Source organism: Odocoileus virginianus, chromosome 16 (genome assembly GCF_023699985.2).
Source record: "Odocoileus virginianus isolate 20LAN1187 ecotype Illinois chromosome 16, Ovbor_1.2, whole genome shotgun sequence".
NCBI lineage: Eukaryota > Metazoa > Chordata > Mammalia > Artiodactyla > Cervidae > Odocoileus > Odocoileus virginianus.
In genome coordinates, this window is record NC_069689.1 from 5,224,009 (window position 1) to 5,241,242 (window position 17,234).

Consider the following 17,234-nt stretch of genomic DNA (forward strand, 5'->3'; position numbering starts at 1 on the left):
CCATGTTCATGTGCAGGCACCTGGAATCTCCCAGGGTGACACGGAACAACCGTGCAGCTTTCAGCTGCAAGTGGCATGTTCTCTGTTCCAAGACGATGCTTCAGCTCATTTTTGGGAAGAGACAGCAGTGGGGAATCCCTTCAGAGGTCATTTCATCATCAGATGAGAGAGGACAGTGGGCTGGTTAAAGATGCATGGGAGTCAGGGTGTGAAGAATGGCAACCCATTCCAGTACTCTTGCCTGGAAAATCCCAGGGACGGAGGAGCCTGGTAGGCTGCAGTTCATGGGGTCACTAAAAGTCGGACACGACTGAGAGTCTTCACTTTCGCTTTTCACTTTCATGCATTGGAGAAGGAAATGGCAACCCACTCCAGTGTTCTTGCCTGGAGAATCCCAGGGACGGCAGAGCCTGGTAGGCTGCCGTCTATGGGGTCAGAGAGAGTCAGACTCAACTGAAGCGAGTTAGCAGCAGCAGCAGGGTGTGAAGAGTCTGGATGGAGATGTATTTTTAAACAGGACTTCCTAGTGCATTTTAAATGGACTAGACTGAATGAAATAAATGAGGTATGAATACTCGTGAAGCTTGAGAAAGAACACATCTTCATTTTATGATTTATGGGAAACAGAGAAGTAACTCATGAACCAATGGGGGCAGCAGGAACCAGAGACCTCTAGTCCATAGGACCTGGGCCACTCGGTCTCATCCAGTCTGAATCCCACTTTGGGAAGAGACCCAGACACAAAGGCTGCTCTTTGAATGAGGACCCTCAAATTCAGCTTTACTTGCACATGCTAGAGCATCACCCCCTGTGCTGCCTCCCATATTCAGAGAGCTCTAGGCTGGGCACCCCTAACTTAATAGACCTTTTCCCCTCACAGGGAGCCACTCAGGAAGATTCCACCTAAGTCATCAAGAGTCTTATCTCTCAGTAGGATAAAATACCTGTGACCACGGTGACATGAATTTTCAGATACTTATACGTAGGGAAAGGTCCCTGCAGGTCCACCTCTATCAGGAGAGACACTGCCTCTGATGCTACTGGAAGGTCCCTAGTCTGGGCAATATGTAGAAAAGGTCCTTGACACAAGCTTCCTGAATTTCTGTAGAAGATGCAGAGAATAAGAATGGAGTGGGAAAGTGGACTGGAAGGGCACACTTGGTGGTTGACAGATCTTGCACTGTCAGCACCAAGATGATTAGTGGGGCAGGCCTTACCGTGACAAACCAGCTACCTGACCAAAAGTTTCCTCTTTCGGCAGAACCAAAGCCCAAAATCCACCCATGTGCCTCCTGCTCCCTGCCTTCTCCAGTCAGAAATTCCTCAGCCAACATGTCGAACGCAATCACCTCTCTCAGATCCTCCTAAGAACACCTGCAAGAGACCGCCTCCAAGCATATGATTCCTGCCCAGGCAATTAAAATCAGCAACAGCGAAGTTCTGATCCACACAGCTGAAGTGACAAACCTGAGGATCGAGAGGTCAAGGAAATGCCCCAAACTTTGGTGAAAAGCATAAGGCTGAGAAGGATTTCAAGGGCCTCTTCCTACTCACCCAAAGGACAAATGGGGGATTCCTGAGTATGTGAGAGAATGATGGAAGAGCCAAGCACAAGCTAGAAAGTGAATACAAAGGACACAGGCAAATTACACATAGGGGCAGGAGTCTTAAAAATTATGAGCTAAGCATGGAGAGTGTGGGCAAGGCTCCAAGGATAGGTCAAGTCTCATCACACACCAGAGGACACACATAGGGAGAAGCCCTATGTTCGCAGGGAGTGTGGGTGAAGGTTCAGTGTGAAGTCAAATCTAACCAAACACCAGAGGGGTCACACAGGGGAGAAGCCCTATGTTTGCAGGGAGTGTGGGCGAAGCTTCATTGTGATGTCACATCTCACCAGACACCAGAGGGCACACACAGGGGAGAAGTCCTATGTGTGCAGGGAGTGTGGGTAAAGGTTCAGCGTGAAGTTAAATCTAATCAGACACCAGAGGGCATACACAGGGGAGAAGCCCTATGTTTGCAGGGAGTGTGGGCGAAGCTTCCAGTGTGATGTCACATCTCACCAGACACCAGAGGGCACACACAGGGGAGAAGCCCTGTGTGTGCAGGGAGTGTGGGTAAAGGTTCAGTGTGAAGTTAAATCTAATCAGACACCAGAGGGCACACACAGGGGAGAAGCCCTATGTGGTGCAGGGAGTGTGGGCAAAGGTTCAGTGTGAAGTCAAATCTAATCAGACACCAGAGGGCACACACAGGGGAAAAGCCCTATGTTTGCACAGAGTGTGGGGGAAGCTCCAGTGAGACATCACATCTCATCAGACACCAGAAGACACACAGGGGGAAGTCCTATGTTTGCAAGGAGATTAAGTCATTAACAATAAACCACATCTTAGCCACAGAAGGATTACTGTAGCCATCACATACTTCAACTCTGAGGGGTCTCAGAGGAGGTCCATGACCTGTTACACTCCACAAGACTGTGATGAGAGACTTCCCTGGTGGTCCCGTGGCTAAGACATCACGCTGCAAATGCAAAGACCCATGTTCAATACCTGATTAGGAACTAGATCCCACATGCTGCAATTAAGACCCAGTGCAGCCAAATAAATATATTTTCTTTTAAAGAAAGAGTGTGATAAGCACAGAATTAATTGATTAAATAGACCTTCCACTTTCATGACAGGAGAGGAGGTAGATAAACAGCAGACTATTTCTTAAGTGTTCTGGAGATGTTCACGCTAATTCCCTTCATGAGTTTTTTGTACTCCTGTTTTAATAAATTTTGTCTCCAAACAAATATGAAGCCCAGACTACGTACCTCATTCCCCCCTTATTACTGAGAGCAGTGGGGTCCAGTGGGAGCTGAACCACTCGGAATGCGTAAGTCTGGAGCCAACTCAGTTAAGTCACTGGACAGTCATCTTCCAGGGCCCAGGGAGAGGAATCTAGGGTTTGAGACAGACTCATCAGGTAAGGGACTTCCCTGATCTCCTGGGAAGTATGGTCTTTCCTCCTAATAGACCTCCACCCTCCTTTGGTCTCTCCTGGTTGCCCCCTGGTTTAATCTGACTCCTGTAGCCTCAAAGGTGAAAGTCATGTTCACATATGTGTATATGTGTGCATGCATGTGTGCCTGGCTAAGTCTGGGCATCTATTTCTCCCTCACTCTGTCTCTGCTGCTCCCTCAGGTCATAACAGCATCTAGACTCCAGATTCAACTACAGTGGGTCAGTTCTCAGCTCTGCTGTCACCAGCTGTGTGACCTGGAGCAAGGTGCTCAACCTCTCTGTGCCTCTAGTCTCATGTGTGATATAGGATGGTAGCACCAGTGTCTTCAGTCGCTCAGTCATGTCCAACTCTTTGCGACCCCATGGACTGCAGCACATCAGGCTCCCCTATACATCACCAACTCCCGGAGCTTGCTCAAACTCATATCCATTGAGTCAGTGATGCTATCCAATCATCTCACCCTCTGTTGTCCCCTTCTCCTCCTGCCTCAGTCTTTCCCAGCACCAGGGTCTTTTCCAATGAGTCAGTTCTTCATATCAGGTGGCCAAAATATTGGAGTTTCAGCTTCAGCTTCAGTCCTTCCAATGAATACTCAGGACTGATTTCCTTTAGGATGGACTGGTTTCATCTCCTTGCAGTCCAAGGGACTCTCAAGAGTCCTCTCCAACACCACAGTTCATAAGCATCAATTCTTCAGCACTCAGCCTTCTTTACAGTCCCAACTCTCACATCCATACCTGACTACCGGAAAAACCATAGCTCTGATTAGATGGACCTTTGTTGGCAATGTCTCTGCTTTTTAATATGCTGTCTGGGTTGGTCATGGCTTTTCTTCCAAGAAGCAAGTGTCTTTTAATTTCATGGCTGCATTACCATCTGCAGTGATTTGGGAGCCCAAGAAAATAGTCTCTCATTGTTTCCATTATTTCCCCATCTATTTGCCACGAAGTGATGGGACCAGATGCCATGATTCTAGTTTTCTGAATGCTGAGTTACAAATCAGCTTCTTCACTCTCTTCTTTCACTTTCATCAAGAGGCTTTTCAATTCCTCTTCGCTTTCTGCCATAAGGGTAGTGTCATCTGCATATCTGAGATTATTGATATTTCTTCTGGCAATCTTGATTCCAGCTTGTCCTTCATCCAGCATTTCACATGATGTATTCTGCACATAGAGGGCTTCCCTAGTGGCTCAGCTGGTAAAGAATCTGCATGCAATGAGGGAGACCTGGGTTTAATCCCTGGGTTGGGACAATTCCCTGGAGAAGGGAACAGCTACCCACTCCAGTATTCTAGCCTGGAGATTTCCATGGACTATATACATAGTCCATGGGGTCGCAAATAGTTGGGACACAACTGAGCAACTTTCACTTTCACTCTGCATATAAGTTAAATAGGCAGGGTCACAATATACAGCCTTGACGTACTCATTTCCCAATTTTGAACCAGACCGTTGTTCCATGTCTGGTTCTGTTGCTTCTTGATTTGCATTCAGATTTCTCAGAAGGCAGGTATTCTCTGGTATTCTCATCTCTAAGAATTTCCCACAGTTTGTTGTGGCCCACATTGTCAAAGCTTTTGGCATAGTCAATAAAGCAGAAGTAGATGTTTTTCTGGAACTCTCTCTCTTTTTCGATGATCCAATGGATGTTGGCAATTTGATCTCTGGTTCCTCTGCCTTTTCTAAATCCAGTTCGAACATCTAGAAGTTCTCAGTACATGTACTGTTGAAGCCTTGCTTGGAGAATTTTGAGTATTACTTTGTAAGCATGTGAGATGAGTGCAACTTTGCAGTAGTTTGAACAGTCTTTGGTATTGCCTTTCTTTGGGATTGGAATGAAAACTGACCTCTTCCAGTCCGGTGGCCACTGATGAGTTTTCCAAATTTGCTGGCACATTGAGTGCAGCACTTTCACAGCATCATCTTTTAGAACTTGAAATAGCTCAGCTGGAATTCCATCACCTCCACTAGCTTTGCTCCTAGTGATGCTTCCTAAGGCCCACTTGACTTCATATTCCAGGATGTCTGGCTCTGGGTTAGTGATCACACCATCGTGATTATCGGGGTCATGAAGATCTTTTTTGCACAGTCCTTCTGTGTATTCTTGCCACCTCTTCTTAATCTTTTGCTTCTGTTAGGTCCATACCATTTCTGTCCTTTTTGTGCCCATCATTGCATGAAATGTTCCCTTGGTATCTCTAATTTTCTTGAAGAGATCTCTAGTCTTGCCCATTCTACTGTTTTCCTCTATTTCTTTGCACTGATCACTTAGGAAGACTTTCTTATCTCTCCTTGCTATTCTTCGGAACTCTGCATTTAGATGGGTGTATCTTTCTTTTTCTCCTTTGCCTTTAGCTTCTCTTCTTTTCTCAGCTATTTGTAAGGCCTTCTCAGACAACCATTTTGCCTTTTTGCATTTCTTTTTCTTGGGGATGGTCTTGATCACTGCCTCCTGTACAGTGTCACAAACCTCCATCTAACAGTTCTTCAGGCACTCTATCAGATCTAATCCCTTGAATCTATTTGCCATTTCCACTGTATAATCGTAAGGGATTGATTTAGGTCATACTTGAATGGTCTAGTGGTTTTCCCTATTTTCTTCAATTCAGGTCTGAATTTTGCAATAAGGAGTTCATGATCTGAGCCACAGTCAGTGTCTTGGTCTGATGCATAAGCACAGGCAGAATCTGGCAAAGGCTGGCTGAGAATGCAGGCCCTGCCTTTGCTGTTCTCTGTTACATCCTGCATGTCCTTCAGTGCCCACTTCTTCCATATCTTCAGAGCTAGACATGGGAGGGGTCATCAGGCACTCAGCTGCCCTAACAAGGAGGTGTGAAGTCAGGACTGCTAAGGGAGGGTGCCCTCCTTTCCCCCCACTGCCATTCCTGCTGAGCTGGGCAGCCTCTGAGCCCCTCCACACAGGCAGGCAGTGCCGACTGTCACCCACCCTGCCAAGAACGGAGCCTGGAGTTGCCTGTGCAGGAACCGGATGAGCCGAGTGTCTCAGAACCTTCTTGACCACCCCCACCCCACACCTCTACACGGACTGTCCTTGAAGCCCACACATCGGCTTCTCTAAACACATGAGCCTTGTACCTGAGTTCTCGTACTTCAGTCAACGCTGCTGCCACCTTGAAATTCTTAACTATGGAGTATTTTACCCTTACCTTTTAGGAGTAAAATCTTATGGCCCATGGGTGCGCTATGAGCAGAGCAGATGCGCTCAGCACAGGCCCCAAAGCCCCAGCAGTGGAAGTGAGTAGGATGCACGTGGGGAAGAAGTGGACACAAAGCCTCTTGCCTGGGTAATTGAGGGTGCTGACCCAACCAGAAAGCCATGCTTGCTTACATCCAGAACTGAGTTCCAATACAGAGAGCAGGCAATGGTGTTTGTAAAGAGTGGACCACACCCTCCCATCTGTGAATGAGCTCTGCCCTGTCCTGATCCTTTCAGGATGCGTTCAGGAGGTTTAAGTCTGCCTAGTCGCCAGAAGACACCAAGGGGAGCATAGGCTAGGCTGAGGGGAGGGGAACCCCAGGACCAGGGGCAAGATCTCAGTCCCTTCCTTGTGCCAGGCTTGTGAAGCATCTCTACATGAACCTGTCAATAATAACCTCCCGCTATTATTTTCTCATTTCTTTCATGCGTGCTTAAAGGAGCACGTTTGTCTGTGGCTTCGTTTCCCTACGGGAAAGGAAGCAGCATAAACTCTCCATCTCCTGCGGCTTTCAGCAGCAGCCACAGGAGGGAGAGTTAGGGGTGGTGCAGCCAGAGGGGCTTCAACTGAAATATGGTGGGAAGGGGAACTTCCCCTTCCCCAGAAACTTGCAGGGGCTTCTCACCTGCACCTCTCACCAGAGCTGGGCCTGGAATTTCCTGGAAGGGTGAGCAGTTCAAGGGTTCTCTCTCTCCTTTCCTCTCGCCACTCCTGGGCCAGCCCACAACATCCCCAAATCCCCCATCACCCACAGCCCCGCACGGGCCCTCCCTCACAGAAGTGGGATGACCTGCATGGTGGCAGCAATGGTGTGTGACCCCAGAGCTTGGGGGTCTCAATTCACCTCGAGCAAGGGGGTTTGGTGGTTTACACACCCTCCCAGCCCCGGGGGCCAGCCAGCAGCCACGAACCACGATCTGAAGAGGAGCCAGGGGGAGTGGGGTGGGGGCAGGGGGGGCAGGGAATGGGGATGTGAGCTGTCTAAGGCCCAGTCCTGTCCCCACAACACTGGCCTGGCCTCCACCTGACACCGTGACAGCCCTGCATGGGCACACAGGACACCAGCAGTCAAGGGACAGGATGGCCAGCTGCCTCCACTGCACACTCCACTCTTGACTGCAGCACTCCCGCCTCTACCGCATGATCCATTCTGACCACAGCGGTCCCACAGCTGTACCAGCCCCACCTGCTTGCTGCTCTGCTTCACTGCCATGGCTCAGGGACCCTAGCTGAGCAGGTGAGGGCAAAGCACCAGAGGGTAAGCCTGTCTTCAGCCACCAGGTCCGTCCTGATGGCTGGGCCCATGAGCCCAGCCGGTATCTGAAGCCGAACTGCCTTTGGGAGAATGACACCACAAATGCTCACCTCAAAGCTCAGACTCCTGAAAACTTACTAAACAGGCTGTTTTTAGTCCTTTTTTAAAGTAGGAGGTTGGCGGGTGGGGGGTGGGGTGGGCAATTTCCTTGGTGGTGCAGTGGTTGAGAATCCACCTGCCAATGCAGGAGACACAGGTTCAACCCCTGATCTGGGAAGATCCCACATGCCATAGAGCAACCAAGCCTGTGCACAACTACTGAAGCCCATGTGCCCTAGAGCCCATGCTCCACAACAAGAAGCTACCACAATGAGAAGTTCAAGCACACGTAGAGAGCAGCCCCCACTAGCCACAACCAGAGAAAAGCCCACACAGCAACAAAGACCCAGCCAAAAATAAGTAAATAAATCTTAAAAAAAAAAAATTTAGGAGGTTGCAGCATTCCCTGGTGGTCCAGTGGCTAAGACTCTGATCTCCCAGTACAGGGGAGCCCAGGTTCAATCCCTGGTCAGAGATCTAGATCCTCTATGCTGCAACTGAAGATCCTGCATGCCAGAACTAAGACCTGCTGCTGCTGCTGCTGCTGCTAAATCGCTTCAGTCATGTCTGACTCCGTGCGATCCCACAGACAGCAGCCCACCAGGCTCCTCCATCCCTGGGATTCTCCAGGCAAGAATACTGGAGTGGGCTGCCATTTCCTTCTCCAGAACTAAGACCTAGTGCAGCCGATTAAATAAATATTTAAAAATAGGAGGTTGTTCTGTCACCAAAACTCCTACAACATTTCGATAAACTTAAAGATCTTAGAAAGATGGTAACGATAACCCTATATGCAAAACAGAAAAAGAGACTCAGATGTATAGAACAGACTTGTGGACTCTGGGAGAAGGCGAGGGTGGGATGTTTCAAGAGAACAGCATTGAAACATGTATATTATCTAGGGTGAAACAGATCACCAGCCCAGGTTGGGTGCATGAGACAAGTGCTCGGGCCTGGTGCACTGAGAAGACCCAGAGGGATCGGGTGGAGACGGAGGTGGGAGGGGGGACCGGGATGGGGAATACATGTAAATCCATGGCTAATTCATTTCAATGTATGACAAAAACTACTGTAATGATGTAAAGTGATTAGCCTCCAACTAATAAAAATAAATGGAAAAAAAAAAGATCTTATTTTGCAACTTCTCATGGTTGATAGCAAAAATTTTCTCATAATATGCAGTTGGGTCATAAAAAAAGAAACTTAGAAAATACAGAAATTAAAAGCCACCCATAAATGTGTAAGCAATACCAATTACTACAGCATACAGCCACCATACACACATACATGCTTTTCTTCCACAAGAACTTTGAGCCTCCACCCACCTTCCCAACAGCCTCTGTTCTGCTCACAAAGAAGACTGCACTTTGGCCTCATGAACGAGAAGTTCCCACTCAACTCAGAAGGAGGTGGAGGAGCGGAGGCTGTGAGGTTGGTTGGGGGGGGGGGGGTGGTTGCTGTCCAGCCTGCAGTGAGGAGAGAAGCGCCGAGTGCCCCACTCCAGTCCAGTAACTTCAGGGGACCTCAGGAAAGATGCCTAAGAAAAAGCCTCTCAAACACCTTCCCTGTAGTTTCCGTGGTTACAACCTGTCCCGTGTCTTGGGGTCGGGCTATGGGTTAACAAGCCTTCTCTTACTGGACGTGAAAAGTGTTTCCACAGAGAATCTGTCACAATCTTGGCCTAGGTTGGTTCTCTCGTTGGACATGAAAAGTGTTTCCACAGAGCATCTGTTGGAATCTTGGCCTAGGTTGGTGCCAATTTAACTTGCAGTATATTCAGGGCTCAGGGCAGTTACTTCCCAAGCTTCCTGTGTTCAGGACTACGGCTCCTCCTCACCTCCACCCCTCCCATGGTCACAGAGACTTCTCTTCCAGAGGAAGGTGTTTGGCAACATTAACCACAAAGACACACATACTAAAGAGAAGAAAGGCCATGGCAGGCAGGACTGGGTGTTTTCAGGGGACCAAAGGGACCCTGGACACTCCAAGCTGGAACCCTGCCCCGCCTGCTTCCCCTTGCTGGGTGTGCAGTTTTCTACTTCTGGGTGCCTGCCAGTGAGGGGCTCTCAAGACACCTCAAGCTGGGGTGGACAGTGGGCATGCTGGATGCCAGGGAACCCAAGATCCTGCAGCAGGTCAATGCAGTGTGGACAAGGGCCAGCCTCACTGAATGGTTAGGCCCTGTCTGTTCAGGACACCCTCTCCAGACCCCAGGTGGAGGTGCTGCTGTCCCCAGTGCTCACCTGGGTTTCAGGAGGTAGACCTCCTGCCCGGAGAATAACAAAGGCCAGTTCCCCAAAGTCAGTGCAGGGTGAGCAGAGAGAGTGCTTGGGCCTCACAGGGTCCCGGTGAAGAGGGATTTACTCCTGACTGGATCCTTCTTGGCTGGTTCTCTTTCTGTGTTGTCTTCACATCAAATCTCACAAGGACAAGGCAGCCCAGGTGTTCACAGCATTACTGGCCCAGGTGCCGATGGCCCTCGTTACAGTGTGTTTATCATGGGCAGGGAGAAATGGTGGCTGATATGACACTCTCCTGGACGAGAGAAGAGACCTCCCCTATGTTGTGTCCCCTGTGTGACTCCAGGGGGTACTGGCATGAGGGGCACCATTTCCTTTTCTAAATATTTCAGATAACCACTGAGTTCTTTTCAGTTTTTGGTTTCAGATCTTTTTGACATGATCCATTTTCAAAGTCTTTATTGAATTTTTTACAACATTGCTTCTGTTTGTGTTTTGTTTTCTTGACTGCAAGGCATGTGGGATTGTCATGGAGTCCAAGCTCACTCTGCTTGCTGCACAACAGGTCAATAAATCAGAGGCAAGGTGTTGAGGCAAGGAATATGACTTTACTTGGAGAGCTGGCAGACCAAGAAGTGTTAATTTCTTCCTTCTGTAGCCATCCACAGGTGGACAGGTCCTGAACAAAAGCAGAAGGGCAGGGTTCCTTGAGGTAGGCCATTATGTATGGACAGTATCCTTTTAGTAAACAAATCAACAGGAAGCAAAGGTAAAGTAAAAGATCCAACACGGAGTCAGGTTTATTCTTCCCTATAATAATTCCCCACTGTCAGTGTCCATTCCACAATCTTATGGAAAAAGGGGTGATGAGCATTCTAATTGCTCCATCAGTTGCATCTTCTGGGCAATGTCCATCATCAGTGCCAGTGTTTTGAATGTTGAGATTTATCTTTTATTGTTCTTTGCAAAGTGTCTACATGTGTAGACATAAAAATATTTACAATCTAAATGTTTAGAGTTATGTTTTATTCAGTGAGAATCTTTTAGGACTTCAGACCCAGGAAGCAGCATCTAAAGTTAATGAATTAAGCACTTTTGTATTTATGGAAAGATGCAAGAATCATCTCATTGAAATCATTCCCTTTGATACACACCTCACCAACTGCGACCAGCATCCTGCCTTCTCCTTCCTGAGTTTCCTCAGGGTTCACCATGGGGAGTGACTACAGTCTAGTGGCTGGTAGAAGGCAAGTATTCTCCTCCTTCCTGAGTTTCCCCAGAGCTCACCACGGGGAGTGGTTGCAGTCTGATAGCTGTTAGAGGGAAGGAGGAGTCGCCAGCTCAGTCAGGTCCATGCTCTGCACATAACTGCTATGTAGGCCTGACACCTGCACTGCGGGAAACCCTTTAAATGTGTGTCCTGTCCAGCAGACCCTCAGCCACATCCTCCAAGCCTGAACGAGGCCCAGCTTTGTTGAAGCCTTGTTTTGCTGAGAGGGTCTCACTGTGAAAAAGGTCCTTCTCCTGCTCTCCCACATCCCACACCTGAGTGGGGAGAAGGCAGGGGCTGGAGGCACAGTACCTCCAAGCAAGGAGGGCAGAAGTTTACCCATTGGCCCTTGTGTCCATCCTTGGGAGCATGGTATGATGTCACTTCCAGTGGCAAGGGACCCATGTCCCCAGCTCAAATACTTTCTCATGAGGATGTCAGCCATGAGCACTAGCACAGGAAACACTGAGTGACCTGCCTAGGCTGGAAGACTAGTTCCTGGGATGTGAGCTGAAGTCTGAAATAGCTTCTCACTGGGATTGGCCTTCTCCAGACCTAGCTTGGGGGCAGCAAGAGTGCAATAAGTGGCCCCCAGCTGGGGCAGCCACACAGTGCCTCTCAACAGTCTATGGAGACTATGTGGCCAGAGTGACCACGAGCCTGCATTCACCCAGCAGATGGCATCTGAGAGATCTGTGACAGAGGAAGCCCATCATCAGATAATGGAGAGTTTTAATGACACATGGCCACAAAACCAGGAAACATATGAAGAGTCTGAGAAACTAAAGTATGGATATCAAAGAAAATCTTACTCCACTGAAGGTTCCCCTTGAGATGAGCAGGGGCAGCTCCAGAACTGCAAAGGCTTTTGTGGTTTTAAGCAGTAGTGACACTGGTCCAAAGCCAGGTGGGGGCAGGGCTAGGAGTGGGGAAGGCAGCATCTCATAGCAAGGGGGCCCTTCTGTGATTGTGGGGCTACCACTATCTGCTATCCAGGGTCACCCACTGACTGGCCCACCCACTGGTGGCCCCACCCCATGCATCCCTCCTCCCCACAGCTGCTCCCATCCCATCCCTGCTCAGCGGCCAGCTGTCCTTTCATGCTCCCAACTCCTGCCCCTGAAAACAGAAATAAGACTGGCCACTCTGATTCCATGGCCAAACTCTCCCTCCCAGCGCACCATCCTGTTCACAGACTCAGGCCCCCAAGACACAGCTTCTCAGGAAGCTTCTTTTGGTGCCGTGTCCATATACCCACAGTCTCTGACTGACACCTGGCATTGAAAAGTACCAGGTGTTTCATAGGAAAGGAAGCCAGGAGAGGGTGTTCTCCTTCCCCTCCAGGCCTGCGACCAGCAGCCACTAATGCTGCCTCCTCTGCCCCCACACTGCTCAGTGGGCAGACGAGCTATGTTCTGATCACCTACATGAGGCCAAGGCTGTCTCAGGCCCTGTCAGTGGACCAAACACAAGAGGCTTGGTTCTAACAACCAGGACACACGTCCCCAACCCCTCCGCCCAGCCCCCACCAACCACTTCTCTCCCTCTGGTTCATGTGCTCAGCCTAGCTCTGCTCTGTGGCCACTGTCCAGGCAGGACTCCCCTGACAAGAGTGGGGAGAAGCAAGGACAGAAGGCGCCTGGGAGCAGTGCATGATGGGAAGGTGGGAGTGTGGAACGTTGCCCTCCCCTTCAGCATTAACAGTTTCCCAGTCCCTGAAGTTAATCACATCAAAGGGAAACCTGTTCCCCTATAGTGACAGTCACATCGAAGGATGCCCTAAAGATTTCTGGAAGAGTAAACAAACCATGGGGAAACCATGATAATACTGTGGTCAAGTATTTGAACTGGAACTTACATCACTTTATGTTGTTTTATCATCTTCACTGTGAGTAAACTAAAAGAGGATACATTTAATCTTAGATTTTATGTTAGCTTGCCTTGTCACACTGGCTGAGACTATCAACTCCCCTCCCCTTTGCCCACGCAGGAAACTCTGTGATGCAAGTCTCAGCGGCAGAAGCAAATGGCAATAATGAAAATGACAACATGGACAACTCGGCCATTGCCGACACCTTCAGCTAAGACCCCTCTATGCCATGTCACATCAGTTAGCACATGGATACCACCAGCATGCCACTGCCGACTGGACCCACAGCTCGGGGGTTAGCTGGGGACCACCCAGTGCTGCAATCAAATCTACATTTGTCCCAGCCGGCGAGGCACAGGACACACCAGCCAATCAGAACAGGCACCAGCGATAAAGATGTAAACATAAGATGTGACACCGTAAAAACCCCTAGAAGACAACACAGGCAAAACATTCTGTGACATAAATCATTCCACTGTTTTCTCAGGTCAGTCTCCTGAGGCAAGAGAAATAAAACCAAAAATAAACAAAGGGGACCTAATCAAACTTACAAGCACAGCAGAGGAAATCACAAACAAGCTGAAAAAGACAACCTACAGAATGGGAGAAAATATTTCCAAATGATGTGACCAATAGGACTTAATTTCCAAAACATATGAACTGACCAAACAGCTCACACGACACAAAAACCACCCAATCAGAAAAAGGGCAGAAGAACTAAGCACACACATCTGCAAACAAGAAATACAGATGGAAAGGGACACATGAAGATGTTCACATCACTTATATTAGCGCAATGCAAATCAAAACTACAACGAGGTATCACCTCATACCTGTCAGAATGGCCATCACTATAAAGTCTAAAAATAGTAAATGCTGGAAACAGTGTGGAGACAAGTGGATTCCCACTGTTGGTGGGAATTTAAATTGGTGCAGACACTATGGAGAACAGTATTGAAATTCCTCAGAAAACTAAAAACAGAATTGCCACATGATCCAGCAATCCCACTCCTGGGCATATACTTGGAGAAAACTGTAATTTGAAAAGATACACGTACCTCAGTGTTCACTGCAGCACTATTTATAATAGCCAACACACAGAAACAATCTAAATGTCCATCAAGAGACGAATGAATAAAGAAGAGGGAGTACAGATATACAATGGAATACTACTTATCAATAAAAAAGGAAATCGCAGCAACATGTATACAACCAGATATTATCATACTAAGTAAGTCAGAAGGAGAAAGACAAATACCATATGATATCAATTACATATGGAATCTAAAATATGACACAAGTGAACCTATCTATGAAACAGAAACGGACTCACGGACATAGAGAATAGACTGGTAGTAGCTGAGACAGAAGAGGTTGGTGGAGGGATGGAGTGGGAGGCTGGGGTCAGCAGATGTAGCTTTTATAAGTAGAATGGATAAACAAGGTCCTACTGTATACCACAGAGAACTATATACAGTATCCTATGATAAACTATGAAATAGTATTTTTTAAGAGTAATATATATATATGTGTGTATAACTGTATCACTGAGCTGTGAGGCAGAAATTAACACACTGTAAACCAATTATACGTCAATTAAAAAAAATACTGATTAAAAAAGAACAGATGCTAGCCAATTCCAACAGATACTCAATCCACGAGAACAGACTTCCCAACAGTTAGAACATGGACCAACCAGTCAGAAGAGGAGCCTACTGCAGACGGGGCCCCAGAGCTGCCCCCAGGTGGCGGAGCCCTGGGCACCATAAGCAGGAAGTGTTGCTGGAGGAAATGAGGACTGTACCCAAACAACTCTTCCTCTAGCTACAAAACGAAGTGGCTCTGTTTCCCCTGACCACATAACTGAAAGGACCCCAGGATGCCCTGGCTTGGTACTGGGACCAGGAATATACTGGTCAGATCCCAATACAGGGGAAGTCTATGAGGGCAGTTCCAGAGTGTGGTGGGCCAGGATAAGCAAGGAGGCGTGCAGCAGCTTTACCCCTTCCTAGAAGATGGGACACAATAGCACCCAGGACTATTGGAGTGGAAGGAGAAGCCCCCAAGTTTGGTGCCTCTGCCCTCTGGCTGATGCCCAAAGTTGACCCCTATGTGCCCATTGAAAGGTCACACTGACCGCAGACGGGAAAGCGCCAGCCAGAAAATGCTGACAGAGAAGCCCCCGCCAGAAAGTCCCGGATAAGTCCCAGGGACAGACATCCACCAATCAATGGCCCGTTGCCAGGCAGACTGATGGACACAAAGGCGCCAAGACTCCGGCCAATCAAAAACTGGCATGACAGGACATGGAAGCAACCCAGATGCCCATCAGCAGACGAATGGATGAGGAAGCTGTGGTACATATACACCATGGAATATTACTCAGCCATTAAAAAGAATTCATTTGAATCACTTCTAATGAGATGGATGAAACTGGAGCCCATTATACAGAGCGAAGTAAGCCAGAAAGATAAAGACCATTACAGTATACTAACACATATATATGGACTTTAGAAAGATGGTAACGATAACCCTATATGCAAAACAGAAAAAGAGACTCAGATGTATGGAACAGACTTGTGGACTCTGGGAGAAGGCGAGGGTGGGATGTTTCAGGAGAACAGCATTGAAACATGTGTATTATCTAGGGTGAAACGGATAACCAGCTCATGTTGGGTACATGAGACTAGTGCTCGGGCCTGGTGCACTGGGAAGACCCAGAGGGATCAGGTGGAGAGGGAGGTGGGAGGGGGGACTGGGATGGGGAATACATGTAAATCCATGGCTAATTCATATCAATGTATAACAAAAACTACTGTAATGATGTAAAGTAATTAGCCTCCAACTAATAAAAATTTAAAAAAAAAAAAAAAAAAAAAAAAAAAAAAAAAAAAAAAAAAAAAAAAATTTAATAAAAAAAAAAAAAAAAAAAAAAAAAAAAAAAAAAAAAAAAAAAAAAAAAAAAAAAAAAAAAAAAAAAAAAAAAAACTGGCATGAGACCAGAAAGTCCAACCAGCACCCTAGAGCCCGACCCTAACCGTATATGCCAGGGTATATAGGTGTCGCCCCGCTTCCCGCAGATTGCAGACTCCCGCTTTCCCCCTGCTCGCGCCTGGGAGCTCTGCCCGGGAGTGATTGCCCAATAAAAGCCTCTTGATACTCCCGCGCTCTTTGTCTTGCCGCGGCATTCTTACACCCATCTGCAGAACATTTCACACACATCCTGCCGGCTCAGTTGCTGAGCCCCAAGGTGAAGGTTTGTGATCGTGGCTGATCCCACAGGCACCATCAGCACCAACCCTCTGGCTCTTGGCCTGACTGTGAAGTCCAGCTGAGGCCAGCAGACATCCCACGAGCTATGCTCTACAGTGGCCCCTATGTCACTAGCAAGCAGAAGTGCCAAGATGCAGGCCAGCAGTACTCAGCCTGGCGGACTGCTAAAATCAACAGGAACACGCTGACCCATGAACGCTCCTGGTCCTGGGCTAGGCAGTGACTGGAACGGGCAGACGAGTGCAGAGAGCAGAGTCCACAGCACAGACAAGGTCCAGCTGTCCCCCCAGCAGGGAAGGGGCCCCTTCTCTGGCCAAAACCCTCAGGATTCCCCAGCTTAAGAAAAGACAGGCTTCAGGCACAGGTGGTGGGAACAGACTCAGAGATGCTTTTTAAGTCACAAAGGGCAGGAACACACAGGTGAGTGAAGGTCAGATGGAGTTTACCATAAAAACAGGGTGTCTGGGGGAACAGACAGCCTTGGGTAGAGCTAAGCCATATGGGGGCTGGGGGGCTGGGCTTAGAAACCCTATATGCCTTTCTCCCATCTCTGCCTCCTGATTTACTTAACCCCCACTCGGCAGCCTGACGCCATCTGTCCTGTGCATCTCCACACTCAAGACTGTCCATTCATTCAAAGGTTATTTGTTTAGCACCTGCCTCTGGCCAGGTTGTGTTCCAGGTATGGGGACAGCTGTGAGGAGACAGACAATAACCAGAGCGGAGGAGAACTTCTACCAGGGACCAAATGCACCCTCCCTGTGGCCATCGCCCCTTGCCTCACCACCCTCAGCCCATCTGCTGGCCCTCCTGGAGCTCCAGCCTGCAGACACGGTTCCGTCTGAGCATCTTCCCCTCCTCCAAGGAGGCCACTCTCTGGACTCACTGCCTGTCAGCTCTGGCACCCTGTGCCCTGTGTCCTTCTCAGAGCATACCACCATCTGAAATGGCCTCCCTGTCACCAGCATCAACTCAGTGTACCTGGTAAAGTTATGTTC

At 48.4% G+C, this 17,234-nt stretch overlaps 1 long non-coding RNA gene and 1 pseudogene across 1 annotated transcript in view; one reads left to right on the forward strand and one right to left on the reverse strand.

Annotated features, from left to right (window-relative positions):
• The first annotated feature begins 1,176 nt into the window (after positions 1-1,176).
• On the forward strand, positions 1,177-2,416 carry LOC110149423 (histone-lysine N-methyltransferase PRDM9 pseudogene; annotated as a pseudogene).
• A 7,849-nt stretch (positions 2,417-10,265) lies between these two features.
• LOC139038659 (uncharacterized) overlaps positions 10,266-17,234 on the reverse strand; it is a 34,913-nt gene continuing 27,944 nt past the window's right edge. Inside the window, exon 2 of the long non-coding RNA XR_011491693.1 lies at positions 10,266-10,502. This is a non-coding gene — a long non-coding RNA (uncharacterized lncRNA). The remainder of the gene's footprint in view (positions 10,503-17,234) is intronic.